We start from the raw sequence: 15,128 nt of genomic DNA on the forward strand, positions 1-15,128 counted from the left end.
GCAATGTTATCAACCGGCACTATCTCAGCAACTGCACACACAGCTGTGACAAGCCTTCATCTCTGATACAAAAACCACTACTTTTTTTCAGAGCTGGGGGAAAGATATCAAGGCAATTCTCAAGGCTTATCTGGAAAGGATGGAATGGTGGAGGATGGATGGGGAGAGGTTGGTGGGATAGAAGGCGGATTCAGGGTTGCGGTGTTTTGCCGGACTAGCGTGGGGGATGTTATACAAAAGGAAAGATGAAGGGAAAGACGGACCAATGGCCATCATTAGATACTATATCACAGCCATTGTGAGTCAGCACGATTTTTGATTACTTTGTTGGGCAACATTTTTACAAACATCAAACGCCTTGAAGACATCAAATAAAAAAACCCTCAAAGATGGGCTAGCTGTAACACAGCTACTGAGTTTATTGCAAAAAATCACAGCCCTTGAATTTACATCAAAGTGAAATCACTGCGCTTTCCGGATGGACCGCTGTATAATTTACGAAGGTTTGTAAAATGTATGAAATGAATGAATTAACATTTAATGACTGCCTTAACTTATTGTAATGAATGTCTAACTGGGAATGGGCCAGTGTTAAAAATTTTCAAACCGGGTTGATATAAAACCAAACACCGGACTGGACCGGTACCACTGAATTTTACCACTAGGTGTTGCACTTGAATCAGCAGCTGCTCCCAGCTGCACCAGAATCAGCAGGACAACTGAAGTGACACGTCGTGTTTTTAGCTCTAACAACCATTCAACTTAACGTTTCTTCTTCTAAACATAAAAATAATAAATAATATTTGACTTTGGCCTAGTGAAACTAGAGAAAAATGTATTCCACTCCAATTCTCTGAGTTAGGTTTACGGTTTGCATCAAATGCGAAGTATTTAAAAAAACAACACTCCTGGTGTTTTCTTTGTCAACCAAAACCGGTTGCGGAGGCTCTGCACTTGCCATCTTTAATGAGCTAACACCATAACAAACCGGAGCGAAAGTGACGAGTGACGAGAAGAAGACAGCATTGTGAGTGAGAAGAGGCGGGGCTACATGGGCACTGGCTCCATTAGTCGGTTTTTAAACATACATACATACATACATACATACATACATACATACATACATACATACATACATACATACATACATACATAAATACATAAATACATACATAAATACATTATATTATGTTAATCACTTTGTCATATTGCTTAATACTAATGCAATACAAGCTGGATTTAGCGTTGTGACGCCATCGGCACAGGTTGCTGATTTACCCCGAAAGAAGAAAAGATATAATCGGTTACAGGGAGCATTATGTAAACCCTGTTAACGTAATGCTGCCAAGATTCCAACACTACTTCGGTATTCATGGTTACTTATGCGCGTATGGACACACAGATCCAACTCACATGTACTGTCTGCAAATGTTTGAATAGCCACTCATTCAAATTGCACCATCTCCTATTATGCTCCAGGTATTTTAATATACACGTAATCCCCAAATTAAAAACTTCTGGCTATCTGCGACGCATGCTCACACACACAAACCAACGCACACAGAAATTAGATTAAGTTGGGGGGAATCGCTATAGAGATAATCTCTGCATGCAAACCATTATTCAGTCTCCACAGAGAAGAGGCTTATCAATTGCCTCAAAGATGTCCTAATTGCTTGGCACCTAAAACAATGGAGATTAAAAGTTGGAATTTGTAACTTAAGATGTAGCGAACGATCTCATACTCTCTTTGCCAAATCCTGCCATCTCTTCAACCTTCATCTCTGGTGTCAAATGAAATTGCATTGATACTGATACTTGAATACCCAGTACCATGATACTCACCCCTACTAATGAGAACACAGTTATAGTCATGGATGCGGTGTCAGGTAATGTGTGTGTGTGTGTGTGTGTGTGTGTGTGCGTGTATGTGTGTTTGGTGTCTGCTTGGCGAGCAGGCTTTTTTTTTTAATTCATCCAGCGCTCTCTATCCACTGACTCCATTACCGACAGTAGGTCCACATACTGTATAAATTGAGACAGCGATCCCATTACATCAGGTCATTCACTGACCCATTTGTAATTCAGGCTTCATGTCGAACACAGTGTTTTGTTTATAACACTGAAATGCACACTGGGTTCGATAAGGTTTTCGGTTCCGGTTACTTGTGTCGTAAAAAACATGCATCACTGAATCTCCCTTGCCGCTCAAATGTGTTTTTCCGACCGCCACAACTCGTTTCGCATTCTCAATTGGTGGTACAGTAAAATAAATAATTCATGGGTTAAATAAGGTCTTGGCCAAAATTAGCTCCAAACCAGGTACCCCGCCCTTCTTCCCCAAACCTCAGTTTACCCCAAACCAATTTAGTGCAAGAGATTGACGATCTTACGGCCAGTCTCGCAGGCATGTCCTCGCAAGCTGATTTGGCAAAATACTGGCTGCCACCTGTAAAAGGGTTTAAGTCTTTCAAAATATGTGAATCCAACTTGTAATCTTAAGCCTTGGCAAAACTGTTTGAATGGATTTAAATAATCCCAGCATTTCAATATTTCCATGCGAGCCCTGTGTGCCTGCAGGCTTCAGATTAGCAAGGTGGTACTGTTTTTCTCAAACTGTGCTCTGTATTGCACAGCTTGAATAACAGCCCAGATTTACAGCCCTCAATGCATGAATGTGGTGGGGATTTGGGGGTAGAGGCAGACTTAGAGTAAAAGCAATAGGAGGTATTTTGTGTTAATTATAAAAAAAACTAATCAGCGAGGAAAAGTAAAATGATACCATATGAGTATGAGTAGTACTACACTATTTTGACAAATTCATGTGTATAAGAATATTCAGCTAAGTTTGAGAAAATAATGTATCTAAGCTAAATGAATCACTTTTTAGAGAGATCACACTTTGGAAGCTCTCAGATCTGAATAAAAAACAAAACATTTTCAAGCCAATTCAATGAACAAGATGAAAGGAATTTGATTTGGACTGTTTTTGAACATAATTTAGATAATTTTCATCACTTTTCTTTCTATTTCTATCACTCTCACCATAATTGCAGATCATTTTTGCGTCGCTCAATTAAAATTTTTTCTCTAAATGTACCTTATTTCTCTCTTCTTTTTTTACATTGATTTTTGTTCGTGGCGTAAAATATAAAGAATATAGTCTCTGTCTGAAGTGGGAAGGGAGCGTAGCTTTTCAAATAAAACGTTGGATTTGACTGCAGGCATTTAAGAAATTTCAAATGTTGGAAGGGAGGAATTTTGAATCACACTTTCCTGGTTCCTGGTTCGAATGGAAAAGTGTACAGCATTGTCTCTCTGGGGACTTGGTGTTTCATCTCCTACAGTACTGTATACACATAGATATGCAACCAGCAAAATGTAGACTTATTTTTGTTTTAAAAGTTATGCTTGGACTGTATTCATCGCTAGAAGTATGCATATCTGTATGGCAGAGAAATAAGAGTCTATTCGCCAGAAAAAAGCAGAGGTTATGAAGAGCTGTAAGAACCTTGGATTTAACAGACTTCAAACACGGACAGCAATTATTCTATACACTCAGTGCTCTCTGGAGCTCAATCAGGAGCTTTTGTTTCTTGGAATACCTTGAATACTGTAAACAAACAAAAGCTACACAAAAAGTGACGATCCAATGTAAACAATATAATCACTTAAACAAAAAATGCAACCGGAATGATGCTCTTCCAGTCGCGTTAAAGAACTTTAACCTTGAAACTCTGCAAAAAGCTGCTAAAAGGGGCTTTACACATAGAAGCAAAGAAATACAATAAAAAATAATAAAGAAAATATGAAACACAGGCAGACAGATAGATAATTGATTCATCCCCAGAGTGAAATTAAGAAATATGGCAAACAGAGCCTTTTAAGGGTTAAACTCACATTAGAAAGTGACCCTCCAAATATCCATCTCCAATTACTCTTTATTAGACAGGTAATTTTGTTTTGTTTTATTGTTTTGTTTTTTTCGTTGTACCCTCTTAAAAGCACACTTTTGTTAAATTTGTGGATTTGAGAAGTTCAACAAACTGACAGAAATGGCTCATAAAAATGTTATAATGAAAATAAAAAAGACAACCTTGTTTCTGACCTAGTTTTGATTGAACAAACCAGACTACATCCATTTTAATATGTTTAGCCGTAATAATAAAAAGATAATAATGAAAAAGTGCTACAGTGACGTGTAAGTTAAGCTGCTTACTGGACAAAAATTCATCTCAGATAAGGATCGACATCCCCGCGATTTAAATGGAGCTGGCAAAATGCCGGCAATGCAAAATGAGGGTTATGGATTTACGGTGGATTGTCATAGTGGAACAGTCTGTCCTCTCTCACACAAGAAGACAGGCCACATAAAACAGCTGTGTACCAGTCAGTTTACTCAGGTTTCTCTCTCTCTCGCTCTCACACACACACACACACACACGGCAACACACAAAAGCACACACGTCAATAAAGAAGGAATAAATAAAGAAGACCAGGAGTGGAGCCTGCGGCTTAATTTGACTCAACACGGGATACCTCCCCCGGCCCGGACTCGGAAAGGATTGACAGATTGATAGTTCTGTATCAGAACTGTAAGTCTTTTGGAAGATCAATGACAGAGCCACATTTGTTCTAGTTTAAAATGCTTCACAAATGGCGTATTTAATATAAATGCATGTATTTGTTTTGCGATAAGGCAAAAATCTCATTTCCCTTTTCAACTGAAAGTTTTTTGTTGTTTTTTTAAAGGGCTGATTGATTTGGCCATTGAATGTCCCCGCCGAAGATTTGTATACATTCATGCTAGTACCTGAATAAAAAAAAAAAGTATAGTTTAACAAGAAAGTCTTCAATCTTTTCATTGGGTGAAGTAGGCAACCCTACTTCACCTACAGGGCTCATCAATACAGGGCTATTGATGAGCCCTGTGCAGTAAAAGCATGCGAGAATGGAATACGAGCAGAGGCATTTTATAATCATTGACAGCAAATGCAAGGTCTCCTCGGTGTGTGTATGTCTGTGCATCTATGTGCGTGTGAAGGTAGGTAGGTGGGGGAATGGTTGCAAGGTCCAATGCCTGCTCGTCCAGGCCCAGGTGAGTAGTGGCTGATGCTCCCACTGTACTTCAGCACATTTGATTTGGGTTTGAGTCACCACAAGGGATCAGGGATTATCATATCTACTGAAGAACCCCCATACAAACAAACAAACAGCTCCAGATGGGCTGCGTCTGCAAAGGGGGATACTTTAATCATACGCATAAGCATTTGGCTCTTCCCTTTCCCATTCCCGACTCAGTGTGTACACTGTGAAAGTATACATTTATGTGACTCGTAAAGCTTCCTGTGAATTCCACTCACAATCAATTAAACCCACGTGGGATGGCTCGCAAAAGCATCCTGGCACCTAATGGGCTTCCAAAACCAATGGCATTAATGACCTCTTTTGCTCAAACAGTTGTTAATGCGTTCGGCTCTGCACATCTGAGGAGCAGAAGACACAATGGTGATCCTTAATTTCTGACAAAATCATCATATTAGATAATTAATTGTCTGGGTTAAACGCTGTTTTATGAGACACACTGAGCCTTAATGTTTTGGCAAATAAATGTCTGGAGAATGGGCCACATATCCTGAGCCAAGTGGAATTACAAATAAACATGTTGATTTACGGCCTGTAAACGTCTGTATCTAGCGGATTTCGATTTGGCAGCTGCATGCTATTCTATTTGCACTGAAGACAGAGATCCTGCTGTGCCAGGGCACTGTCGCTCTCTCGCACTTTGCCTTCGAAAGAGGTGGTGGATATTTTTCAATCCTCCTGAAATACTAAATAATATCGAGGCCCTGAGGGTCCTCCATCAAAGGAATTGTAAAATCAAAGCTACATGTGTAAGATTACAGTTTTCAACCGAGGACGTTTCAGTGCCTGTGATTTTTAGCTCCATCATCCAGGTATATACTTAAGGCATGGCCGAAAACACCATCTCTACTACAATTAGTCAGCCTTGGGGGTAGACTCGCTAACGGGGCTGGTGCAAACCTTGAGCCAGTATTTGCTGTGGTCTACAAGGTCACTACTAGCCTCTCTTATCTGTCGTACCTGAAGTAACTCTGAAAAGACAACAGCAGACTATTAGATCAGAAGATGTTTTTTCCCTCTTGTTTCCTCTTACATGAAAAAGCAAAAGATAGCAAGAGACACAGCGACTTGTCTACATACACAGACACAGACATGGTCATGGAATACTCGCCAAATGCAAGATAAAGCAGCACAGGGAGTCACAAGGGCTTCCTCAATCTGCGTTCTTGTCTGTACTTGTGTTCTTGTGGACTTGTGAAACGTCATCAGTCGCAGCCCAAGTACTGTTCCAATTCAAAGTCTGGATCAAGTCAAGTCCAGTCCAAATGCCCGGATGTGGACTTGCTCCGCCCATTTTATCGAGGATGCATCGGTGGTGACTTGTGTGGACTTGGGACAGCTAAGTATCCCAGAATGCATTTCGCACCAAGCGGTGGTAATGGCAATGGCAGAGAGGAGTCTGTACTCCTGAGTCGAACTTGCCAAGTCTGAACTACCAAATCCGCAAGTCCGGACTTCGCGTACTTGGTATTGAGAAACGACCACAGTTCAGGTTATTTTGCAATGCCGGCAATGTTGAAATGGGCACCGAGAAACGCGATGCCGGGTCTGAAACTTGTCCACACAACGAAAGGGAGCTAACTGAGATGATCTTTACTTGCCCACTCTACTCACTATTCAAATGAACAAAGGGTGAAGGAAGGGAGAGGGAATGGAAGGGGGTGGCAAAAAAAAGAAAAGAATAAGGACACAGTGGACTGGTGAAGTTAAAATCCAGTCATGCCTGTCGTCTCCCTTTCATCTCTGGTTACTATTTATAGCAATAGCTTTTCTTTATGCTGGCACACTACAAGTCCATGAATATTGCAAGAGGCGGCAGTTTACTGTAATCCCACCCCCAACGTCTCTCTTTCCAGTAGCAACGGAGATCCCAGGAATCACTCTAATGGGCAGCAAGAGGAACAGGGGGAGGAGGTGGCTAGTGCTTTTATTGGCAAAACTCCCCATCACATCACCCTCCAACCCCTGCGGCGAGCATGACGAAACCCTGTGTTGGCGTTGTAGTTTATGGTGAAATATATGAATAAATAAATATGGAATAAATGAATCCTTGTGGCTAATGACCATTGGGAGTTATTCATGCATCCTGACAGGAGTATTGCGCAGCCGTCACTACTGCAGGACGTCATCTCACGACGTCCTTGAGCTTGCCTCGAAACATTCTTCTGGCCATTCACCTGGAGAGCAAACAGAGTTTCGCAAGCCTAGCTGCTTGCATACAAAAGGGCACTTAGATGTTTGGTGCATGGTCGCACCTGGTATCTACCAAGCAACTGCGTATATACTATATTGTGTGAGGTTTGTGTATTTAATGGACAGGTTTTGTGAATACTTGGGTGATTGTCAATGTGGAATGTGGAATAGCTTGGACTAATTTAGGTTAATAGGTGATGGACCTTGCTGTTCTTTAGTAATGTCATTGAGGTCCTCAGAGCCATGTTAATTATGACATGCTAGTATTGATTTTAATTAAGGATTATAATTTAGCTCCATTGTTTACACATATAATGGTCTAGAGTTATATCTGGCCAGCACCTTGCATCATGAATCGTCTGATGGTAATAAGACGCTTTATTTTAGTGTTGTATCTTTCACTGCTTCAATGATTTATCTGAAGTGATCTTGTGAACATCACATTTGGTACATTTGTAACAATTTTCTCATTTGTTTTGACATAATAATTGAATACCCTTTACACTGAAATATTGAGGGTAACAGTTAGGGTAATTTGGCACTTGGCTAGGACAGCATTAACATGAACTGACCATGGAAGCTAAGGTTTTTGGGATGGCTCTCAAAGTGCCTGCCACGGGAAGGACATGGGTCCCTAGGGTAGGTCAGGGTAACTGGATTGTGATAAACAGCAGGGAAATCGCATGACCCTCTTGTATTGAGGGGGAAAAAAGGGGTCCGGATACCGTGTAACATTAAACCCATCCATCATATGTTGTGGGAGAGAGGGGAAGCCCAAACTACCTATAAATCACCTCCTTGAAACACAGAGGGTGGCTTAGTGACACAGCACTTTTATCATTCCTCAAAGGGCTCACGCCTGCTCGAAGATCATCACATTTCTTCAGCAAACAATGGCATGATTTACTCATAAATGATATGCATACAGCAAACATTTTGGGCAGGATGGGAGTCTTATGCAGCATATGTCTACATAGAGGTGTTAATACAATGGGTCAGTGTAATTGCTGATATGGGAGAAGTCCCAGCAAAGAGAAGACACAAAGAGGGGTGTTTGAATGAAGCTGAACATGTTGTGTTGATGCAACAAGACAAGACATTCCCATCTCCCATCCCATCACATGCCCCATTTCTTGCTTCAGCACAATCACAATGGCGGTAATAAAGGTGACAATGAGTGGCCACATAAATACATAAATGTGGGTCAGTGCTTCAATATTTTGATTTATTTATGCCTGTTTGAGCTTTGCAGGGGGGGCGGGGGGGGGGTGTCTTCATTTTATCTCCCACTGGCAGTTCCAAGGCAGGAAATGGAAAGCTGGCTAACTCCAACACCACCCCTCCCAACCTGACAAAATGTGCCTTTCAGTGTGCTCCAGCAAACACAGACACAACCACACGCTGAGCCATAATTGGCCACATTATTTGCATTTGAATAGAGGGAAGCCATTGCTGGGAATGGTTCTGCTCAGAGCTACGTGTTTCACTGCATCTACCAATGGGTAGAAAGGGGGAAAGCATGACAGGGAAAACTGGTGAACAAAAAAGAAAGAGAGGGAGAGAAAGGTATAACAAAAGACTTGGAGCAGGTGGAGGAACATGGAGACATGGTCTGCCATGGAGCTGATGGGTAAATATCAGAGGCTTCTAATCAAAGTCAAAGTCAAGAAGTGAATTCACACAAGTGGCATCCCGGTCATGTGGAGTAAATTTGCATCGGTACCAAGTAGTATGCATTTGTAGCTAACAAGATGTATCCTGAATCTTTGAATGGGAAATCATCTATATCTGAATTTATGCTGTGCATTACAAAATGTACAATGTTTGATAAGCACCAATGTGTACATTTTGTAAATTTCCCTCCAGGGATTAATAGAGTATTACATTTTCTTGTATGAACACAGTGTGTGGCTTTTTTGGCTTTGATTGGCCAATTTGGGATGACGCCATGTCTTACAATTTTGGTGCCGCGATCTTTAGTGTTTCAGATTTTTCCATTAAAAACTGACAGAGTGCTCTGTCTGGACTATAATAATACTGTCTCTGGCGGAAAGACTGAAAAGTAGAGATAGGCGGATGGATACTGAAGTATCAATAATTATGATCCAGAGTTTCCTGTTGGAAAACAGATCTTCACATAAAAATATAGAAACTTAGCGATTTCTTTAAAGGTACGATCAGTAATATGTTATTGACTGTCTGGCTGGGGTTTGCAAATTGTGTTCATCAATGCTGGTCAGATCACAAATACCTTGATGGCTAATGATATTTCAAGCTCTAAAAACAGGCAGTGTGGATTAGCACATACTTTCTGTTTAAGAGGACATGCAATACACCAGCAGTCCTGTCAAATTCCACTCAATCCCAGCCCCTTGGCTTGGGAAGCTTGCAGGTGTGCCATGAACATTTTTCAAATTAAAATAAATAAATAATGAAAACTACCTATTGTGTTGCAAGATCAAAATTGCAAGGCAAAGTTTCTCTTCTCTGACTGTTCTGCTGGTTTTGGCTGCCTGTGGACTTTTTAACCTGGTCATGGTCACGAGTTATCAACTATTTCATTGAGTTCTGGACCATGGCAGCAGAGAGCGATTGGAAATCCTCATGGGGGATGGTAGCTCAGGAGGTAGAGCTGGTCGTCTAGTAATCTAAAGGTTGCTGGTTCAATCCCAGGCTCCTCCTGCTAGCATGCTGTAGTGTCCTTGAGCCAGACACTTAGCTCCTGATGGCTGCGTCCGTCGGTGTTTGAATAGTTGTTAGTCGCTTTGGATAAAAGCGTCTGCTAAATGTAATCTTCCTCATCGTTGCCCAACACTTTTTACAACCGATGCTGTCATCAAGGACTAGTTGGCGGCTTGGGATATTCCCGCAGGTTTGAGCACTCTCACCGCCACGGCCATCTGCATCGACGGACATTTCCTGGAGCGGAGGTGAGAGAGGGTGCTGACCAGTCGGGGGGTGGTAGCTCAGGAGGTAGAGCTGGTCGTCTAGTAATCTTAAGGTTGCTGGTTCGATCCCAGGCTCCTCCTGCTAGCATGCTGTAGTGTACCCACAATCGCTCCTGATGGCTGCGTCCGTCGGTGTTTGAATAATTGTAAGTCGCTTTGGATAAAAGCGTCTGCTAAATGCAATGTAATCTACAGTCATTCCCGAGGTCTTCCTTCGCCACCAGCATCGCCTTCTCATCCTTCTCGGTACCTACCTGGAGCACTCCTTGCGACTCGGCGGAGCCCATGCAGCTTCTCAGGATCAGGCTGTTGTTAGCGGAACGACAGCGCTGCTGGAGGGAGAACTGCTGTCTGTACTGTGGCCAGGGGGTCATTACGTATCCAGATGTCCGGCAAAAGGAGGGGCTCATCAGTCAACCAGAGGGTACTTGTGAGCCCTGCACTCTCGTAGAAGGCTGTTGTTGAGCATAAAGTTCCCCCCTGTGCTTTCTCATCTTGCAAGCTATCCCCTGCAGAGCAAAACTAAGAAATTGGGAACCAGGAGCTGTTGGCAGTCAAGATGGTGTTGGGGGAGTGGAGGCACTGTTTGGAGGTTGTTTTTACTGTTTCACTGTTTTAGAGTCTGGCCTGACTACAACACACAATTGTCTGGACCTGAACCTCAAATACATCTGGTCAGCCAAGCGGCTGAGCCCCAGACAGGCCACTTGGGTGCTATTTTTTTTTATCTATTTGACTTTTCTCTTTCATACAGCCTGGGATCAAACCAAGAGGTGTCTACCAAGATGAGGGTCATATTTTATAGCCAGAGGAGATTCTGCCCCGATCCTGTATAGTCTTTGTAGTTACCCGGGAGGTGGAGCACAAGATAAAAGACTCTCTTTCTAACCACCCATTTCCCAGCACTTGCCCTGATTACCGCCTTTTTGTGCCAGCCGATGCATGCTTTCAGGTTCTGCAGTAGGAACACTCCTCAGGATTAGCTTGACATCCTGGGGTAGCCAGGACTCTCTACTTTCTCCAACAACATTTCTGGTGGGAATCCATGGATCGGGACACCCGGGAGTTTGTGGCCGCATGTCCGGTATCCTCATGAAACAAGAACTCTCGTCAAGCCCCAACACTACTATCTTCACGGTGGTAGATCGATTCTCCACAGCTGCTCACTTTATTCAGATGTCTAAATTTCCCACAGCCAGAGAGATGGCTGAAGTCATGCTAAATCAAGTGTTTAGAGTGCACAGCCTCCCTAGAGACATCATCTCGGATAGGGGGTTGGAATTCACTTCTCGTTTCTGAACTGAATTTTGCAGTCTGGGGGCCAGTCAGACTCTCTTCAGGTTTCCATCCTCAGTCCAATGGCCAGGTGGAGAGATGATGAACCAGGAGATGGAGCCGCATGGTTTCATGGAATCCTACATCATGGTCCAGACAACTGTTATGGGTAGAATATGGCCATAACACCTTGCCCAGATCTGCTACCAGCCTCTCGCCATTCCAGTGTATCCCAGGCTTCCTCTGTTTCCCCAGCAGTTAATCAAATGTCCCTCTCGAAGTGACAAAGAGTTTCCCTTATTATGTACATAAGAAGACTTTCAAAAGGGTTCCCAATTTGAATTCCAATATTCAATATCAAAAATAATGATATTGGGATACTGGGATCTTGAAAGATGTCTACCTTTGGTGACATGAAAGAGAAAATGTTGGCATAAATTGTAAGGAAGTGTCAACCTACACATTTCCAAGCAGCTCGGATCCTAAGGTGCATTGGGCCAGCTGTTTAAAAGGTTTCCTCTGAGAAGGTGTCCCAACCCTCCCCAAACCTCACCATGTCACTTGGGCATGTCGCACCCAATCAGAATGGCCATTAATCACTCCTCACACACGCGCATACGCCATCTCCCCACGACTTCCCCAAATGCCTTCAGTTCTCTCTCTATCCTCCATCCCCCCTGTAATGCATTCTATTCTTTGTCTTGTTGCATTAGCAACTGATTTCAAGGTGCCAGACAGATTTTATTTATCATGGCCGGGCAACAGCTTTACCAGCATACACAGCTCCCCTAAACACAAGTGTATTTTATTTGGAAATGTCTAAAAGTTTGTTTCCCCCATGCTCAGAGATTGTGAATGACATCGGCCATACAGATTTGCACCCCATGGATCACCTCCACCTGCTACACAGATGGCGCTTTTTTAAGACATGGAGTGCCTGGCTGAAAAAGTTTAAAATTGAAAACCTTGTAGTGCACTGCAGTGAGTGAATTACAAGGGGTAGGAGTTGAAGTTAAGATGGATGAACGGCTAATATTGTCAGTCTAAGGAGTTCAATATCAATTTCTCCAGTCTTGTGTTTTCTATGTCTTTCCAATGTCCCTTCTTAGGTCACACCAGGATTTGTGACAGCAACATGTTGCACCCAATTCAATTAATTTGACTGCAAGCATTTTCTACATTCACTTCCAGCTATGAAATAGAAATCAATGTTGGTGCATAGACGGATAAACATATATTTTAAAGTGAAACGGCCAGCATTCTCAGGACCTTTAATGGCCCGCACTGCCCCAAAATCAATTGTATGGCCACACACCTGCTGGTCTGGAGGGAGGCCCATATTATATGACTCAGATAGGGAGGCCCTAATCAGTCAGATCAGGAGTGGGAAAAAACATTTTGGGGTCTTCATAAACCATGACTTTACATTAGTTGCCTTAGACAATAATGTAGTCCTTTAACGCTAAAGTCCTATTAATAAATGGAGGGGAACACTCACTTTGACAGCGCCATGGTGACACCTTGAAAGAAAATTTTCTGGCTATAACAGTGGGGATTTTGGGGCTTTGTTGTTGATATGAATGACTAAGCCCTTTGACTACAGGGCAATGAATGTAAAGTTAGTAAAAGCATCAACATGCATCAGTCTCTTGCTTAGAGGCACCCTGAGCTCTTGGGCCCCTGGGCCTGTGCCCGGTTGGCCCATTGAGTAATTAATTCATGCATTAGTGATACGCACAAAATGATGTGTTTTGCAATTGGTCAACTCGTAGTGTTGAACAATTTGAATTCCTGAAGGGGTGGTCCATTGGAAAGCCAAAACCAGATCAAGCTAGCATAATCTGTAAGAAATTGCTAATCATCCTATTCATACAATTCTGCACTGCAGGGATCATAATCGCCACACAAAATAAACGCTGAGTGATTTTCATTTGGTTGTGACGCGAAGTAAATGGTGTAATTATGCTTCCCTATGTTTTCCTCTTATTTTACTTTTTACATCGGGCACACTGGCTAGCATACTAATGAGCTATATAACTTTATATCTTTACTACTGCTTTTTGGTTTGACCAGCTCCTCACAACAAAATAGTTGTGCATGCTCTTGAATACAAATAAACACAAACACAAGCAAAGCCAATATAATGAGCCAAGAGCATGTTTTTACCTGTCGACGTAAGATGGGAGGCCAGTAAAATTAAAGAATAAAGCAAGCAGAGTGGGAAACAAAAGCAAAACAAGAACATTATTAGAGGAGGCAGAAGAGGAAATGGTCCGAAGTACATAAAGCACATAAAATATGAAATCTTCAATCAGGGAACATTGTAAACTGAGTAAAATGAATAACAATTCTAAGAAGGAGGATTTTTCTAAGATTATGTTGAGACAAAAATAGTTTTTCATTTTCAGAAATCAAGTAAAATGATCTCACTCCATTGGTTAATACCCTTGCTTCATTCGAGTATTTAATTTTGTCATTTATTTTTGATATGTATTTTTGGAGTATAATTTATGCAGGAGAAGACACACAATAACAAAAACGTGACCTGGACAAATTAAGAGACAAAGAATAAAGACAAATGAAGCAACTACAGAGACAACCACACACACCCAGACAGACAGCGATACAGAATAGGCAGGTGGAGTCACACAAAAGAAGAGGTCAGCACCCTGGCGCAACATCCCAACCCTGTCTCCAAGAGGGGCTGATGTATGACCCCTTACCTGTCCTCCTCCCCAGCCCACCCTGCTACTCTGGGACACTCTGACACAAGAGCCATCATCAGATAAGAACGCGGCAGGGGGCCGGGTAGGAAGACCAATCCGCACCTTGATGCTACGCTTCAGAGAGATAACACTGACACCGCTCCAGTGACAAAAGCATGTCTTCACAGCTCAACAGGGGTGGTGGGCGCAAACTGACCCTGTCTGAAGGAGCACAAACCCAAAACGGTATAGATACAGATACCGGAATCATCTCAAGAAGGGAGGGTGTACAAAGCAAGGGAAACACGACATGAAAACAGTAGAGTTTCACTTTGAAATAACTATATCACAGTTACAAATGGAGGCATACAGTACAGCTATATGCAATGGGTTGTCATATAAGATCAATTATTGTAGCATATCATTATAGTATTTTTACAGCACTGCGAAATGCGCCGGCAGTTAGAGAGAGAGAGACAAAGCTTTAATTTAACCCACAATGTCTGTTGCAGACTGTTAATTGTGGTGGAGGACAGGTAACGGTATAGGGAGCCATCTCATGTGGGTCACTGGGTGTAACAATTACTACGCATGGCCAAGGACAATGGACCAAGGCCATTTAAGACCAGGTGGGCTCAATGGTGCACTGTGCCCTGAAGATGTTCTCATAATCCAATGTTGTAGACAGCACTGGAGTCAAAAGTGCAAAGAAGATTTCCCTCAAAAAGCTGAAGCTTTTGTCTTGTAAAGAGGTGCGATTTACCACTACATACAGTTCAGGACTATATGACAGGACTACAAGTAGGACTGCAGCTGTTATAAAGGAAAAGGGTGGCCCTACTCCTTATTAGGTTGTTGATAT

General features: G+C 42.3%; 1 protein-coding gene across 1 annotated transcript in view; it reads right to left on the bottom strand.

Moving 5' to 3' along the window:
* LOC307231045 (receptor-type tyrosine-protein phosphatase gamma-like) overlaps window positions 1-15,128 on the bottom strand; it is a 377,917-nt gene that overhangs the window by 234,941 nt on the left and 127,848 nt on the right. The gene's annotated exons all lie outside the window — the stretch shown is intronic.

This window comes from Zeus faber (genome assembly GCF_960531495.2).
Source record: "Zeus faber genome assembly, chromosome: 5".
Taxonomy (NCBI): Eukaryota; Metazoa; Chordata; class Actinopteri; order Zeiformes; family Zeidae; genus Zeus; species Zeus faber.